We start from the raw sequence: 17,726 nt of genomic DNA, 5'->3' as shown, positions 1-17,726 counted from the left end.
AGCAAACAATATCAAACACCTACCTTTCCAACTGTTCTCTGTAAATAGGTAGAACATGGCTATATGATGCATCTGCATATTTGTAATTCAAGACATGAATAATATTACTGTCTATTTTGAGATGCTCTAACATAGATGTGCAGTGTTACTTCAGCAAGCACTTCAAAAGTAAATGTAGTTGTTGGCTCTTTACGGAAGCAACGATTCAATATGGAAATCAAACAAAAGTGATATTTTGTCAAAAGGATGCATGAAAATGTAATACCATGAAGCTGACCATAGGGAACCTCTATTCACGCTCATGCTTGGAAATTCTTAAAAATCTATCCAGTGCAATAATTGCTATTAGAACAAGGAGATCGCTATTGACCTCCTCTCAGCCAAATCAGAATGCTTAGAGTGCAGTCTATACTGGCATTGACTGCATTTTTAACATTGTGTCTTGAGAAGATGACAGGGAAAGAACAATGCAAATTCCCGGCAAGATTTCTATCGACAAGGTGCTTCCTCTGTGGGAGGACCTTTTTTCCCCCTCCTGCAGCATGCTATTAAACAGGCGAAAGAGGAAGCTAAAGCATGGACAATGCTTTCACTTTCTTAAAGAGAAACCGTTTACTTTTACATGCTTCCAAATGCATGTTCTTGTTAAACCTATTCCAGTTCAACCAATTTGCAATTGAAACCTGTATGAAGGCAACCATGTTATTTAGATACTACAAACAAAACCACATTTGATATATACTAATTCTGTTTTGTCTATTTACTCTACTCACTCTTAAAGTAAATGTATGCTTCACCACCAAAACATGTATTGCTTCCAACACCATGCGTTAATAGCCTTATAGACCTCACGAGGGGGTCTTTGCCTTGGCCCATGACTAGGTGGCGGGTCATTATCCCGTGATAATCATTCCCTCCCACGCTCTCTAAGGCTATAAGAGCACATTGAAGTCATTATTGAACTTATCTCAGCCAATCTGAATGCTCCCAACACCATCAATAGCTATGGTTATTGGCTGCATTCCATTCATTATGATTTCAGAAGCAGACAGAGCAACTGCAGAAAGCATTTATCCATTTTCTAAAACTAGTCATGCAATTTCCTAGACAAAATGTCTTCCAACAAGACACTTCCCCTCTGCAAGTATCTTTTTTTCGCACTGCATCTTTTTTGGCATAATGCACCAACGTGGAAGCTAAAACACTGAAACATTCTTTCACTTTCGTATATAGAAACATGACACTCAGACAAGACTACCAGGGTCACTCCTCCAAATGCTAACTCTTGGCACAGAAACCAATGGGCTGAATCTTTAAATACAACTTTGCTAGCATAACAGTATTTCTTCAATGTTAACTCTCATCAGTCAGACCATGTTTAAGCCAAAACGTATGACACTGTCAGTTTTAATGTATACAGAGATGAGTCAGTGTTGCAATAACAAGTGTTCGATTAACGCCTATGCATTTCAGATAATATCCATCTTCAGGGCTGAACCCTGTAATTACAATGTAAAAAGTATCCAGGAGAGAAAAAAACATAAGGTCAATGTTAGTAAATGGCGCTAAATTCAAAAAGGTAAAAAATGAATAGAATCCTACAGTCCAAAAGATGGTGCGCATTTACCTTAGTCAGCACTCCTTGGTCAGACAAAAAATAAAGAGAAAAACCAGACATTTACAATTTTGCGCCAATACATAATGACAAAGTTTACCAACATTTTATGCTCAATATTCACCAGTGTCTTGTAATCTTTCCTGCTGGATTTAATAGGAATAGCAAAGCATGGCCGGCATCTATAAGGTAAGGAATATTGGAGAGTGTTTTCAAAGGGGCGAAGTGTAAACCCCAAGTCTAGTCATTAATATAACTTTACAAGTTTAAGGGTATCTTGCTTGGTTAAACTTACCATAGCTTGTGGTCCGCCTCCGCTGGCATGCCCGGACAAAGTCTGGCACCTACCTTAGCTCATCCTGATATGAGACACGGGTCCCGCGTTGTCACATGCGCGCGTGATGATGACGTCACGGGGCTTCGGTGGAAGGGTGCCTGGTTACCAAAGGAATCGTAAACAATGATCCACTTCAGTTCGCGATGCCTATATTACTGGGAGTTGTGCATCTCGGGAGGATAGCACAGGGGCTACGTGCTCGCCTCGGAAGCAAGACAACGTGGATTGACACAAGTTCGATCCCCGGGTCCATGCTTAGAAACCTCTGGGTATTAAGCGTGTTATAAATAACCAATTACCAATCTGAAGTGCACACGGCTTCAGAATATTTAAAGTCACAACACATATAATTGTAGCATCTAGGTAGGTGTTTGAGTACAAGCATAAAGTTCCTTATCTGCACATTTATTCTTTCTGCTAATTGTTAATCCGATGCAGCAGCATCTGAACTGGCTGAAGCAATGGCTGAAAGTTAAATAATAAACCATAAAAGTGATGGGTGGAAGGTTTTGAATTAATCTGGACCACTGGCGTTGCTCGTGGCAACCTTCCACACCACCGTTTTTTAGCCCTCCTGTGCCATTGCAAAAGGGGTCCAGCCATATGCAAACCAGTCAGGTACTGCCATCAATGGGAGCAGCTCTGCCCGAACTGCTAGGCCAGTTCCCCTCTGCACGGAAACACAAGCAACCCCAGACATGTTTCGGCCTTGTTGGGCCTCCTCAGTGAGGTGCAGCTTGGTTCCCTATGGCGCAGCGAGCAAGGAACCCACGTCTGGGCATACCCTCTCTCACATAGGGAGACAAACTGAAACCAAAAAAGTGATGGGTGGAAGGTTTTGAATTAATCTGGACCACTGGCGTTGCTCTGGGCAACCTTCCACGCCACTGTTTTTTAGCCCATCTGAGCCATTGCAAAAGGGGTCCAGCCATATGCAAATCAGTCAGGTACTGCCACCAATGGGAGCAGCCCTGCCCGAACTGCTAGGCTAGGTCCCCTCTGCACGGAAACACAAGCAACCCCGGACATGTTTCAGCCTTGTTGGGCCTCCTTAGTGAGGTGCAGTTTGGTTCCCTATGGCGCAGCGAGCAAGGGACCCACGTCCGGGCATACCCTCTCTCACATATGGAGACAAACTGAAACCAAAAAAGTGATGGGTGGAAGGTTTTGAATTAATCTGACGTGGGTCCCGTGCCTGCTGGGCCTAGAGACCCAGTCTACTCCTCACTGATGACGCCCAACAAGGCTGACACATGTCTGGGGATGCTTGTGGTCTCGTGCAGAAGGGATGTGACCTAGCAGTTCGGGCTGGACTACCCCTTTGGGAGCAGCTCTGCCCGAACTGCTAGGCCAGGTCCCCTCTGCACGGAAACACAAGCAACCCCAGACATGTTTCGGCCTTGTTGGGCCTCCTCAGTGAGGTGCATCTTGGTTCCCTATGGCGCAGCGAGCAAGGGACCCACGTCTGGGCATACCCTCTCTCACATAGGGAGACAAACTGAAACCAAAAAAGTGATGGGTGGAAGGTTTTGAATTAATCTGGACCACTGGCGTTGCTCTGGGCAACCTTCCACGCCACTGTTTTTTAGCCCATCTGAGCCATTGCAAAAGGGGTCCAGCCATATGCAAATCAGTCAGGTACTGCCACCAATGGGAGCAGCCCTGCCCGAACTGCTAGGCTAGGTCCCCTCTGCACGGAAACACAAGCAACCCTGGACATGTTTCAGCCTTGTTGGACCTCCTTAGTGAGGTGCAGTTTGGTTCCCTATGGCGCAGCGAGCAAGGGACCCACGTCCGGGCATACCCTCTCTCACATATGGAGACAAACTGAAACCAAAAAAGTGATGGGTGGAAGGTTTTGAATTAATCTGACGTGGGTCCCATGCCTGCTGGGCCTAGAGACCCAGTCTACTCCTCACTGATGACGCCCAACAAGGCTGACACATGTCTGGGGATGCTTGTGGTCTCGTGCAGAAGGGATGTGACCTAGCAGTTCGGGCTGGACTACCCCTTTGGGGGTGGGACCAAGCCTGATTTGCATATGGTCTTTCCCCTTTTGTAATGGCTTGGCAGGCAAGGAACGAACGTCTTGAGGGTTGTCCAGAGCGATGCCAGAGGTTAGGATTCATTGTACACCTTCCAGCCATCACCTCTTTTGTTTTGCTATTGTCACCCCGAGTGGGACGGGTATGCCCAGATGTGGGTCCCGTGCCTGCTGGGCCTAGAGACCCAAGCTACTCCTCACTGATGACGCCCAACAAGGCTGAAACATGTATGGGGATGCTTGTGGTCTTGTGCAGAAGGGATGTGACCTAGCAGTTCGGGCTGAACTACCCCTTTGGGGGTGGGACCAAGCCTGATTTGCATATGGTCTTTCTCCTTTTGTAATGGCTTGGCAGGCAAAGAACGATGGTCTGGAGGGTTGCCCAGAGCCATGCCAGAGGTTAAGATGCATTCTAAACCTTCCAGCCATCACCTCTTTTGTTTTGCTATTGTCACCCGGATTGGAACGGGTATGCCCAGACGTGGGTCCTATGCATGCTGGGCCTAGAGACCCAAGCTACTCCTCACTGTTGACACCCAACAAGGCTGAAACATGTCTGGGGATGCTTGTGGTCTCGTGCAGAAGGGATGTGACCTAGCAGTTCGGGCTGAACTACCCCTTTGGGGGTGGGACCAAGCCTGATTTGCATATGGTCTTTCCCCTTTTGTAATGGTTTGGCAGGCAAAGAACGATGGTCAGGAGGGTTGCCAAGAGTGATGCCAGAGGTTAAGATTCATTCTAAACCTTCCAGCCATCACCTCTTTTGTTTTGCTATTGAAAGTTAATTCATATACATGATATGCTATGCGCATAATGCACATGGGCGTAATTTTACAGGGGGTACAGGGGTGTTTGTCGTCCCCCAACTTTCATGGCTCTCCATTTTGTCCCCATTCATTTGGCTGGGGCACCTTTTCTTCAGATGTCATGTCCCACACAACATTTTAAGCAAAGTTACTCCACTGATAATGCGTCAGCATTAAAACTAGCTGACGCATTGGTTATTAATCCAATACATAATGCGAGAAGCCATGTGCAAAGACACATATCAAAAACAGTTTAGCAAATACTCTCAGGAGCCAGTATGGACTGTAAGTTCGAACAACATATACAAGGTACAGGTTGGCTCTAAAACATCTTCTCCACAGTGATTGTGAATTTAAACAGTAAATATGGTAGCTGAAAGTGACATAGTGAAGATCGAGCTTGAAACAGATTCTTAACCATGGAATGACCATTCATGCCGGGTAACCATCAGGCATGGTTAATTAATATATACAATAGCTCAAACCGAAAAATTGATTTGGAACATAATGTCACCTGGAATTAAACCATTACTGCTGGGTGTCAAATCAGCATATATGTTAGGAAAACAACCACAGAGGGCAAAAAACGGCCCATACCTTCTTCAAATCCTAAGCATGTACATTGGATAATGATGGCACCTCCAGATTGTTTCACCAATCTGCATCACATTTTGCATAGTTACTTGTTAGGACCCTCCGGACGTTACTGGCTACATTTGGACACCCCACCCCTTTGCCCAGATTTCAGTAAAAAAAAGTCCACATTTTTATGGGTTTGTGGCTTGGCAAAGCATTGTTCCTTATACAATTCCACACTGTTTCACCAATCAGCAGCACATTCTGCATACTCACCTGTTAGGACCCTCCGGACTTTACTGGCTACATAACATTTGGACACCCCACCACTTTTGCTGGATTTAAGCACCTTCACACAAGATGGGACCTTGAAAATCATGTTTCAAGGCACTAGCGTGCACGGTTTCCGAGATGGTTGCACGGCAATGCACAACAACAAACTGCACCATGCCAGGGTGAGCCGACAGGTGGAGAGAGAGCACAGAAGTTCCCAGTATGCAGCAGCACACCATCTCTCGCCTCCCCCAAATGTATGCGCCAGTGTATGTCAGCCAGCCACTCACCCCCTTTCTCAGTGCAGTTTACTTCAGAGTGCAAAGCACATCAAGCGATAAGCGAATCGGAACAGCGACCTACAGGATCATTGATTTTCAATAATTGATGAGAGTAGTGTTGTCATGTCTGTCTAGAGATTCCGTTCGGAGAACGGGTACTTTTTGCTAGTTCTCTATGAAATCATTCTATTCCCATGCACCTGGACATCAATGACTGTCTTTACTCGTAACAATTTAATTAACTTGGGAGGCTATTGCTTCACATCCTGGGAACTGTTATCTTCCATATAGACTCTGCTCACCGACTACTCCCTTCCTGGTGTTCCGACCTTGGCGCTCACTGTGAACTACGTTCTAGGAAGCTCCAAAAGCTTCTAAAATACATGTGTTTTTGTGAATTCAGCATCTTGGATTCTAACTCTTGGGCCTGCTGCAGCCTTCATGTTAGGAAATTGGCTGTACTTTTACAATCTCGCCTCCATGTTGGTGACTTGTGTTTGCGTCTGTTTATGTAATATTCCTTGAACGCTGCACCCTGGTCTGCCTCTAATTTCATCTGCCCTTCCAGTATAGTGAGTACCTCTCTTGGTAGGCAGGAACTTTTGCTACTTTCAGCACACTAATTATACATTCTACAATCTAGTTCAAACCCCTACTAGTGTCACCCAGCCTAAGTACCTCTGTGTGGTGGAGGCATATGCATTAACGGTTTAATTGTTTTATGGATTCTGCCTCAGCTTGTATCATTTCTTGCCCCACTTGCTCATGGGGCGGCAGGGTCTTTTTGTACTCTCTCTCACGTGTCAAGTCACAAGGAGGACGAGGGGCAGAAGTTGGTACTGGCACGTTTATCTGCACCATTACAACTTCACAGTCACACTCGAAAACCTATATTACAATTAACACTACGTTTACATAACCTTATAGACCTTGAGAGGGTTCATTGTTGCTTGGGATAGTGACCCCACCCCAACATTTGGTCCCCGGCTTTGCCTTGGTCCTCGTTCAATAAGGCTGTTCTGTTTACTTCTTTAAAGTGGCAAGAATGCAGTATCACACAGCTGCATGATGAAGGGCTGTAATGCAGTCAATAGAAACCAATGTGAGCCAAGCCATAAAAACCCAGAATTTGGATAAGGGTAAGGATAATGAGATATTTCAAGAAATTACATTAGACCTCATCAAGAGTCTGGCAGTAATCTGGCGGTAAATATGCAGAATTACCGCCAAGTTAATTTACTGTTATCGCCACTCGGTCCTGTGGCATAAGCATGGGATTACAAGTGCTGGCATCGCGGTGTAAATCTTCATTTGTGGAGTCCATCTCACTCCATATGAATTTTCAACGTATTTTCTGCGAGCGGTAACACCGATCATCAAATTTGCCAATTTCTAGGGCTAAAGTGGAGGATTTACCTCCAGCAAAATGCTAGAGGTAAATCCACCACTTTACCTCCAAACCTGTAATGCAGTAAAGTGGTGGTACCAGAATTACTGTCCCCTTACTGCATGGTCATAGTTTCAATGAAGCCCATTATACTGTCACTTTTCAGGCCAAGAAGCATATTCTATTCAACCTTTATATTGGAAAAAATACCTGACATATAACAAGTTCCTGTTAGGAAGATATATGATTGGAATCATTTTAACAGTGATTTTGAGGGGTGAAATGCGCTTTCAATTTTCAATTGGTGCTACCTCCCATTCACTATAACAGAGGATACTGATACTGAACCGAACCAAAAGGAGCATCAGCTTTTTCATATATCGACTTCGAATGTAATGTATTTTATTATCATCAGGCAATTGCAAGAATCACTTTGGGAAACATGTTAGTGAACTTTCACTTTGATGGATTGCCACAACTTTAATGATAGGGCCTGATTTGCAAAATCATTAATTGCTTATGTAAGTTACAGTCCTGAACGTACCAACTACGCCTCCTAAGTGTGTTTGGAACAAAGTACTCTGCAGAGTATTCTCAAAGAACCATGTCCTAAACATGACTAACCTGTCTGAATTGACACATGAAGCGTTCGGCTTTATTTCTCATGTATTGTATAGGAGAAACTAACAAAAGTATTAGCAAAGTATTTTCTTCTTGACTATTGGCATCCATAAAAAATTGTATAAAATTTCAAAGAAAATAAAATCAGGTTTCTAAGAGAAAAAGACTCTCTGCTTAAAGACATGCCAGATTAATTAAAAACATTTTTTGAGTGTATAACTCATGCACGTGATTTTGGCCTGACTATAGGACCAGCTACCACTTATGTTTACTTTTTTGGATAAAAACAAATACACAACAGTACATTGCACAATTCTAGTTCCTATGTGACACTTGTGAGGAACATTCAATAAAAACATATTTTTCAGTAAAAAGTAAATTCCTGACAATAGGTCAGACATCTCGTATTGCTTTTATGGCAAACAGTGGTCGAATCATATATTTTATGGGTTTAAATTATATATTCAATAATACAACTAACTTTAATAAATATACACTTTAATTCAGGTCTCCATCTGCCAATCAGTTGTACATGGACCTATATTGCAGGTTAGAGGCCAGAAGATTGCAGGAAGCACCCGCATGTAACATTAGACAAGTGCATGCACATCTCTCTCTAGATATGGGCATAATAAAGCATTTCTTTAAATCAGAAATGTGGCTATGTGATTTGTCTAAGTACTTTAAGCTCACAATTGAAATGCCGCCAGTCTGTTATGTGTTTTTCTGTGGAAAAACTAATTCTTGTACTCTTAGTCCACAAAAGCAGGTTTTTCTGTCTCAAATGTTTTGATCAGTTAAGCTCTAACTGTTTTATTTAGAAGAGCTAGTTAGATGCCCTCAACAAGTTGCTTGTGTGTTCTTTAGGGAGAATGTCTTTGAGATCCTTTTCAAGTGCTATCCCTCTCTGTCCAAGGTTTAGTGTTGGACTCACCCACTTATCGCCTCACAAAACTAGCCTCCTGTAATTGCTGCCATTCCCTTTTCTGTATCCACTCTGTCTTGACACGTATGTTGCATGTGATGGGACACATTTACGATACACAGTATGCAGTGATTATATTGAATACAAAACAACTGATGAAAACATAACAAATGAAAAACAACGAATTCCAAAATAACTCATTTTGAAAAAAAACTAAACATGGGGTTGTGAGAGGGAATAGTGGTTTTGAGGATGGGGAAAAGTGTTATTACAAAACAGTGGGGAGCTTTAGGGGGAAACCCCCAAAAACAACAAAGAATGACTTTTGTTATTTTGGAATTAGTTCATTTGTGTTTGTTATTTTTCATTTGTTATTACTACATTAGTTGTAATTGCATGTAACCGCGATACACATATGGTTACATATCAGCCAACGGGCCAACTTCAAAGCCATATGCTTCACCCAACGTGCCCTTCCACAAGACAGGCCCTGAATTCCTTCAAATCAAACTTGCCTGCTACCAACCCAATAGAAATCTGATATCAGGCTCTGCACTCCTTCTTGTGATCTCTCTTTTCAAATCCACTAGAATTGGGGATCCCCCTTCACTGTCCCAACACCCACACTGTGGAACTCAATGACACTTAGCACCCACCTCTTAGAGGATCACCTTGCCTTCCGGAAGGCCTTCAAGGCCTGGCTATTCCCACCAACTGCCTGCCAAACCCCCACCTAACTTCTGCTTTACCCACACAGCAACTAGGCCATGGCAGCAGTGTTTCGCCTCAGGATTTTGCCAGTGCAAGGTAGAGAATAAACCCAGTAGACAACAGGACATAATTCCATGCTCGACAAAAACAAGGAACCAGCTGGGGCCCAAAGATACGTATCACACTCCATGTTGACAGATTCTAGCAGCAGGAATGGCCACCCACCGGCACACATCCGCTACCATACCACCCTCAAAGACACAACGCACACATCAGAAATCAGAATGCAGATAAGTCCAACAACAAAGATTCAGTCTAGCTGGACACGTAACAAGTCTCCTGCACTCACACACACTCCTGACTAATCCACAGCACCCATCCACATGCCTGCTCGACATGGATAGCTAACTGGGGCTTGGCCATGCCCACCCAACCTCGTTTTGGACATATGCACACTCATTCTAAACTTCTCTGACAAATTTCCCATACCCTGGACTTCGGTCCCGAGGGCGTTAACCTACAGCGCTTTGAGGTCATACCAATGGGAAAAAGGAGCTATACGAAGGACAAATTACATTAACGAGGGCAGATGATTTAATTGGATGAAAATGGTTGATAGGAGGGAAGCATGCAGGAAGATAGACCAGAGACATATACAAAAGAGCAACATAGTTAGAATACTGAATAGAGGACTATTGCCATTACAGGGTAACAATATACATATTTACATCAAGTGAACACTTGGGATTTTGTTTGGAGGGTAGGCCTAGGGTCAGATATCGAGGGCTACTGGGGGATGAGAGCCACCCCTTTCATGGCTAAACGTGGCACTTAAGACTTGTCTTAAACAGACAAGTCATTGGGCCTCATTACAACTCAGGCGTTAAGGGTTAACGCCGTCGTTAACCCTTAACACCTGACTCCAATTTTAACGGCTGCTTTTAGCAGGCGTTAAAATCCATGGCGCTAAACCGCCTTGGTGCTCATTACAGCACCGTAATTTACGGTGCCGTAATTAGCGCCTTCCCCACTCCCATTATGCCCTATGGGGCAAAAATGGGAATGGGGAAGGGTAAATGGGAAATGGGGATTTACCGCCCCACTCACCTTGGAATGGGGCGGTAAATCCGCCATCCACCATGGTGTAAACGTAGTTTACACCATGGTGGTAAAGTTGGTGTACTTACCGCCTGGGTCATAATGACCCCAATTGGCTGCCTTTGATGTTGAGGATAGTAGAGGGAGGAAGTGAAAGCAGGATGAGTAAGAGGTGTGGTGGTTACAGAGAGGATGAGGTGAGAGGAGGTTTGCATAGTCGGTAGATTGGTCAGAAAAGAGATATGCTGTTTGCTAGGTGGGGGGGCACAAAACCGTCGTACATGTATAGACTAGGAGTAGGAATTTGAAGAAATGTGGTGTCAGTCTGAAGAGATGGGGGGAATCTTGGGTGGTAGGTTCTGGAGGGTATGTGCAGCGAACATGAGAACCTTTTTGAGGGAGAGAAGGAGCAGAGGGTAAGACTAATTAGCAGGCTCAGACAATAGTCAAGTTTACTATGGAAAAGTTTGAGATGATGTTTTTAATTTTTGAAAATCTTGAATTCAGTGACAATTGCCATGATGAATGTTGGAGTCTGAGGTTAACCCCAACTTTGCAAACCTTCAGGGGGAAGTTATGGGGGTGAGCAAGGGCAGTGAGATGTTGAAAGAGGGCAGGGTTGTATTTTTTTTATCAGATCACTCAGAAGGAATGTGGTTACACTTACCAAGAGGTCTAGATTGCTTTTGGTTTTGGTTTCAAGGCAAACGATTCTGGGAGTGTGGGCTGCTCTTTTCTTTGCGTCCTTGATAGCTTTTCGTGGATATCTCCTTTGTGCCAATCTCATCTGGAGGTCTTGTGCATGTTTCTTGAATTTATATGGGTCCATACAGTTCCTCCTGATGCGTAGAAATTGGCCATAGGGGAGGTTATATTTGAGGCCATTCAGGTGGTAGCTGCTAAAGTGGAGCAGACTATTCTGGTCAGTTGGTTTTCGGTACAGTTCTGCCTTAAGTTGATCCCCGTTCTATAAATATGGAGATCTAAGAAGTCGATGCCGTGGTGGTCCCACTGTATCGTGAATTTAATGTGTGGGTTCTGCTGGTTTAACCACTGGTGAAAGAGTAACAAATCCCTTGGAGCGCCATTCCAGATTAGGAGGGTGTAATCTATATACCGCTTCCATATCGCAATGTGTGATTGAAACAGGTTCTGATTAGAGAAAATGTTATCGGTTTTGTACTGGGCCATGAATAAATTTGCCACATCTGGGGCAAAGGTGGCCCCGATACTGACCCCTTTTGTTTGTTTGTACATCTGACTTCTAAATAAAAAGAAGTTCTCTGCCATGGCTAACCTGGTGCACTCTAAGACAAAATCGGTGGGGGTGGAGTTGGTATCACTTCTCTGATCAATGGCTCTTCTGATTGCCTCGAGGCCTTCTTGCTGTTGAATAGAGGTATAGAGTACATCAACGTCCATGGTGGCTAGTAGACGGTCCTCTCTCATCTCAATCTCACTTAGTATATGGGTGGTGCTAGTGGTGTCTTTTAGGTATGAAGGCATTTGGTTAACGAAAGGTTTCAAGAAGAAGTCTGTATAAACCAACAATGGTTACAGTAGCGAATCACATGCTGAGACTATTGGTCTCCCTGGTGGCTTGGTCATGTTCTTATGCTGAAGAGGGAAAATGGGACGATCCCTTCGCCCGATTCTCATCCAGACCATGGCCTAGGATGTCACGACCCAAGCACCAACCACGAGAGGAATTCGACGTACTCACGGCCACCCCAGACATCAAGATCCACTGTGGCGACGCCCCACACAACCAAGGAAGCTTCCCATCAATCAAACTACGTGCCGGAGCCTCAGATGAAGCTGATATCGACCATATGGATCAACTCGACTAGACAGCAACCACCAATACCGCCATCATTAAAGATGCCATGACGACATAGCCAGCGGACAAGAACACACGTGCCACCAAGCACATTGGTCATACACACACCAATCGACACGAAGAACACACTCAGTGCTGGGACGTAGAGGACCACTTACACTCACACATGCATTGTTGTTATTTTTCACCTAGGCCAGCCACAGCACCGCAGAAACGCAAGACACTAGAAGAGCTTGTGTACATTATTGCAGACGCTTCCTCGCCACTAAAACCATGAAGACGTGACCACTGTATATGGACTAAGGCATATGAAGCTCTGTCGCCCCTCGCGACCCCCATATTATGGACTATGTACCACCACCCATAAGCCAGGCCGAGGTAGGCCGCAAAGCCAGAGTATCTAGGCGGAAGCAGCTCAGACAAAGCTGCAAGGTGCTGATCGCGCAGAACAAGACCCGACAAGAGCCCACAGCCAAGGCCGCAATGTTGCAATCTACATGCCACGCTACCCGCGCCAAGGTTAGACTTGCCAATGCTAAATGCCCCCAAAGCCAAAATACAAATCAAATGCTCATAATTCTGCTCCAGCCAAGGTCCTGCAACACGTGACCAGACTGACCTGATATGATGCCAAGCCCCATGGACCATAGAAGCGATGGGGTCTCATGTCTAGGACACAGACTGCAACAATGAAGTGACAAATTGGACACCGACAGCGATGGGAAAGACATGCACACCAGCTAATAGTCAGAATTGTCCATTGTCTGCCACTGACACATAGTCATACTTTGTTGCCAGCACCAGGTACACCGCGAGCCGGGAACAACGGTGGTCCCAGGCTTGGGGGCTCGCGAGTGAACCAATCAGAATACGAGGGGCACACCACTGATGCCATTATAGTTTAGCCTCTCACTTATCGTCCACTTGTAACAATTCACTTGTTCACTTGTAGCAATTATTAGGGACGGCCCAAGAGTACCACCTGAGACTTTCCCCACCACTTACTATCTTTCCTATATGTGTCTATACTAACCTCACCACTCGGGGAGCCAATCCGAGGTGGCGTTAGGTTTGGGGGCTAGTTCTCGCAGGTGACGCACTTAACCGTGTCATACAGCTAGAAAAAGGGCCTGCATGCCCACCAAGATCGAGAGGTCTCTCGGATGCTTATGACCTGTGAGCCCGTCCCTGACTGTTTTGTGTATAAACAGCAGTAACTCGTTGCTCTTGGGTGGGCCTCATACTCTGTTGGGACGCGGAAGGAGTTGGGGCCTCCCCAACCCTGGAGGTCCGCGGACAGCCCTGCCGGCCCCCGGGAGATTACCCTGCCAATGCATTTCGGGTAGAATGTAAAATGCTGGGGTCTGAGGGTGCAGTTTGTTCAAAAACTTCCGCTCCTCCTCACAGATCCATCCTTCGTTGGTGGTGTGTTGAGTGAAACTTCTGATCTCATCTTGTAGATCCTTTGTGGGGTCATGATTGAGAGTCTTGTAGGCTCCCCGGTCGCTAAGCAGACGTAGGCACTCTTCATCATAGTCGGTGGTGTTCATTATGTCGATGCCCCCACCATTGTCTGCCGGTTTGATGGTGATTGATCCGTCATTCTGTAGTGACCTGAGGGCATTTCCTTCTTCTGTATCTAAGTTATCATGGTGTTAGTTTTCTTTAGTAAAACCAGCCATTATTGTCTTGGTGACTACTTTCTCAAACACTTCTATCTCACATGGTATGGTATGAGGTGGAGGATAGAAGGAGGATTTAGTCCTCAGTCCGGTGATGTTCTCTTGATTGGGTGGCTCCCATTGGCCGCTGGATTCTCTGAATCACACTTGTCAGGTAGGTAAACTTCCAAAAAGAACTTTAGATGGATGTTCCTAAAGAACATTCTCAGTTCCAATTCTGTTTCAAATGGTCTTGCTTTTGTTGCAGGGACAAATCCACATGTTTCCTAGGTGTTTTGTTGGATTTAGTCATGTTGCTTGGTTTCAACTTATCCGTTCTTGATTTTTTCTCAATTTTGTTCCATGCTGAGGTTATAGCACTACCAGGGTAACCTCTCTCCTTAAATCTTCTGGTCAGGAGTCCAATCTCCTGTGCAAATGTGGTATTTGAGCTACAGTTGCGACGTGCCCGAAAGAATTCTCCAGCTGGAATATTCATGACGGTTGACTTACAATGGCAACTTGTAGCATGTAACGTACTGTTAACCTCAGTAGGTTTTCTAAAAGTTCTGGTCTTGATATTACCTTGGGAAATATAGTAAGGTCTAGAAAGTTGATTGATGTATTGTTACTCACACAAGTCAAGTTTATACCAAATAGATTTTTATTCAGGTGATCCCCAAAGGCAATAAATCAGTTGTTGTCCCTTTCCAAATTATCAACACAAAGTCAATATAGCACTTCCAAAGCACTAAATTGTCCTGGTATGCATTGTTGGAGAAAATATGATGTTCCTTTTAGTTTGACATAAAAAGATTGGCCAAATTGGGTGCGTACTTTTCCCCCATGGCCATTCCCTTTATTTGGGTGTAGAATGACTTGTTGAAGAAAAAAACATTGTTATCAAGAGTACATTTGAGAAAATCTTTCAACAATTTCACATGCACTAAAAAGGATGCAAAATGGTTTCTATAGACATGGTCAATAGTACGTATTGCCAATTCATGGCTAATTGATGTATAAAGAGCAGTCACATCCATAGTGGCCAACAGGTAGTCCTCCTTCCATTCAATAATGGATAGGGTCTGTAGCATGTGAGTGCTGTCTCTGAGATATGTGGGCATTTTAGTTACACAGTCCTTAAGTATACTGTTAATATAGGTGGATAGGCCTTCTGTGACCCACCCTATGCCACTCATTATGGCTTTTTCGGATATTGATTTGAATCCAGGTATGTACACCCTTACTGTTAATAATAATATTTTTTTCTACATTGCTATCTTTTCTCTTAAAATGTACTGATTAACGGATGGTAATGGGTAACCAATTATCTGTGTAAACCCACCATGCGTTGCTTTTTCTTTTACATTGATCTTTTACATTTAGTCACTTTTATGATTTAATTTGGTCCCTTCTATGATTTCAATTTGTCATTTTTATTTTAATTTATGGATTTTTCATCTATGTACATGTTATGTTATAATGGTACACTTATGATATTAATTTTAACAGCCTTGAGGATGACCTAGTGGTCGAAACACGTGTCGGCTGTGGTCAAGTTAAATCAACATTCATGTAATTTGATGGCTATTTTCTGCTTTTGAAAGAACTCAAATAGGTATAACAAGGAACTGAGCATTTGAATACCAAGTCTTCTGCGCAGTATGGCTGCACAACCCATACTCTCATGCCATATACTAAATGAGATTGAGATGAGAGAGGACAGTCTACTAGCCACCAAGGACGTTGAGGCACTCTATACCTCTATTCCACAGCAAGAAGGCCTTGAGGCAATCAGAAGAGTCCTTGATCAGAGAAGTGATTCCAACTCCACCCCCACCGATTTCATCTTAGAGTGCACCAGGTTAGCCGTAGCAGATAACTTCTTTTTATTTAGAAGTCAGATGTACAAACAAACAGAAGGGGTCAGTATGGGGGCCAGCTGTGCGCCAAATGTGGTGAATTGATTCATTGGCCAGTAGGAAACCGATACCATTTTCTATAATGAGAACCCGTTTCAATCACACATCGCGATCTGGAGGCGGTATATAGATGACGTCCTCCTAATCTTGAATGGAGCTCCAAGGGATTTCTTACTCTTTCACCAGTGGTTAAACCAGCAGAACCCACACATAAAATTCATGATACAGTGGGACCACCACAGCATCGACTTTTTGGATCGCCATATTTATAGAATGGGGGAACGACTTAAGACAGAACTGTACCGAAAAACATCTGACCAGAATAGCCTGCTCCACTTTAACAGCTACCACCTGAATGGCCTCAAATATAACCTCCCCTATGGCCAATTTCTACGCGTCAGGAGGTACTGCACAGACCCAGATACATTCAAGAAACATGCCCAAGACCTCCAGATGAGATTGGCACAAAGAGGATATCCACAAAAAGCTATCAAGGACGCAAAGAAAAGAGCAGCCCACACTCCCAGAGATGTTTGCCTTGAAACCAAAACCAAAAGCAATCTAGACCGCCTGGTATGTGTAACCACATTCAGTCCTGTGAGTGATCTGACACAAAAAACTATCAAGAAGATATTTGGTAAAAAACTCCGGGTCTCTGGAATGAAAACCCTGTTTTGCATTCAAAAAGAATAAGAACCTGAAGGAATCACTGGTTCATACCTTCATGGAACCTATTGTATCCACTAACACCCTGAGGAATCTTCCGCCTGTTCAAGGTCATTTCAAGTGTGGTCACTGTGTAGCCTGCACCTTCACCACACAAAAACAAGTCTTTGAGTACAGGAATATCAAATGGACCCTAAGAGATCACACTAATTGCAACACCAAATGTGTGATTTACATCATAGAGTGCCCTTGTGGGCTTCTCTATGTTGGGAAGACTATCACAGCAATCGAAATGAGAATTTCAGAACACCGGTCATGTATCAGGAACAAGATCCCAGACAAACCATTGGTCGATCATTTCATCCAAAAACAACATACGGATACAGACCTCCAATGGTTCATACTACAGAAACTCAAACTGAGAGGGGGTGACATGAACAAAACACTAACCCAGCTAGAGCAAAAATGGGTACACATGTTAAATACTGTCAAAGAGGGACTAAATATTTCTGCGGAATGGAAATCCTTTCTATGACACCGCAATAATGTAAGAGTAACAAACTTATCTGATTACATGCCTCCAGTTCACCTCGAAGGCAGGGTTCCGTAATGGGACTCTAACTTCATGGCACTTCTCGTGATACTATCTCTCATTTTACCATGAAAAGAGGCAGCACTCTGCGCCATGATATACTACATTTATATGCATTAACCAGTGTGTAAAAACATTGTTTGTTATTCTCAATACCCAATCTTGCTGCACTATGGAATGAAACAGCATTTTGCAAGACGATGTACTGCGGTTCTATGCAATTTAGTGTTCCCACTTGTTTTGGTCATGGGTTTTTTGTCTATCCACTACATGAAAGGAGACAGCACTGTGCACCATGATTGACTGAGTGTATATGCATGAACCAGTGTTTTAAGACATATCCTGTTATACTTCCTCAATACCCAATTTCA

This window comes from Ambystoma mexicanum, chromosome 11, assembly GCF_040938575.1.
Source record: "Ambystoma mexicanum isolate Mex_15411 chromosome 11, UKY_AmexF1_1, whole genome shotgun sequence".
Classification (NCBI taxonomy): domain Eukaryota; kingdom Metazoa; phylum Chordata; class Amphibia; order Caudata; family Ambystomatidae; genus Ambystoma; species Ambystoma mexicanum.
This window is presented reverse-complemented; position numbering follows the sequence as displayed.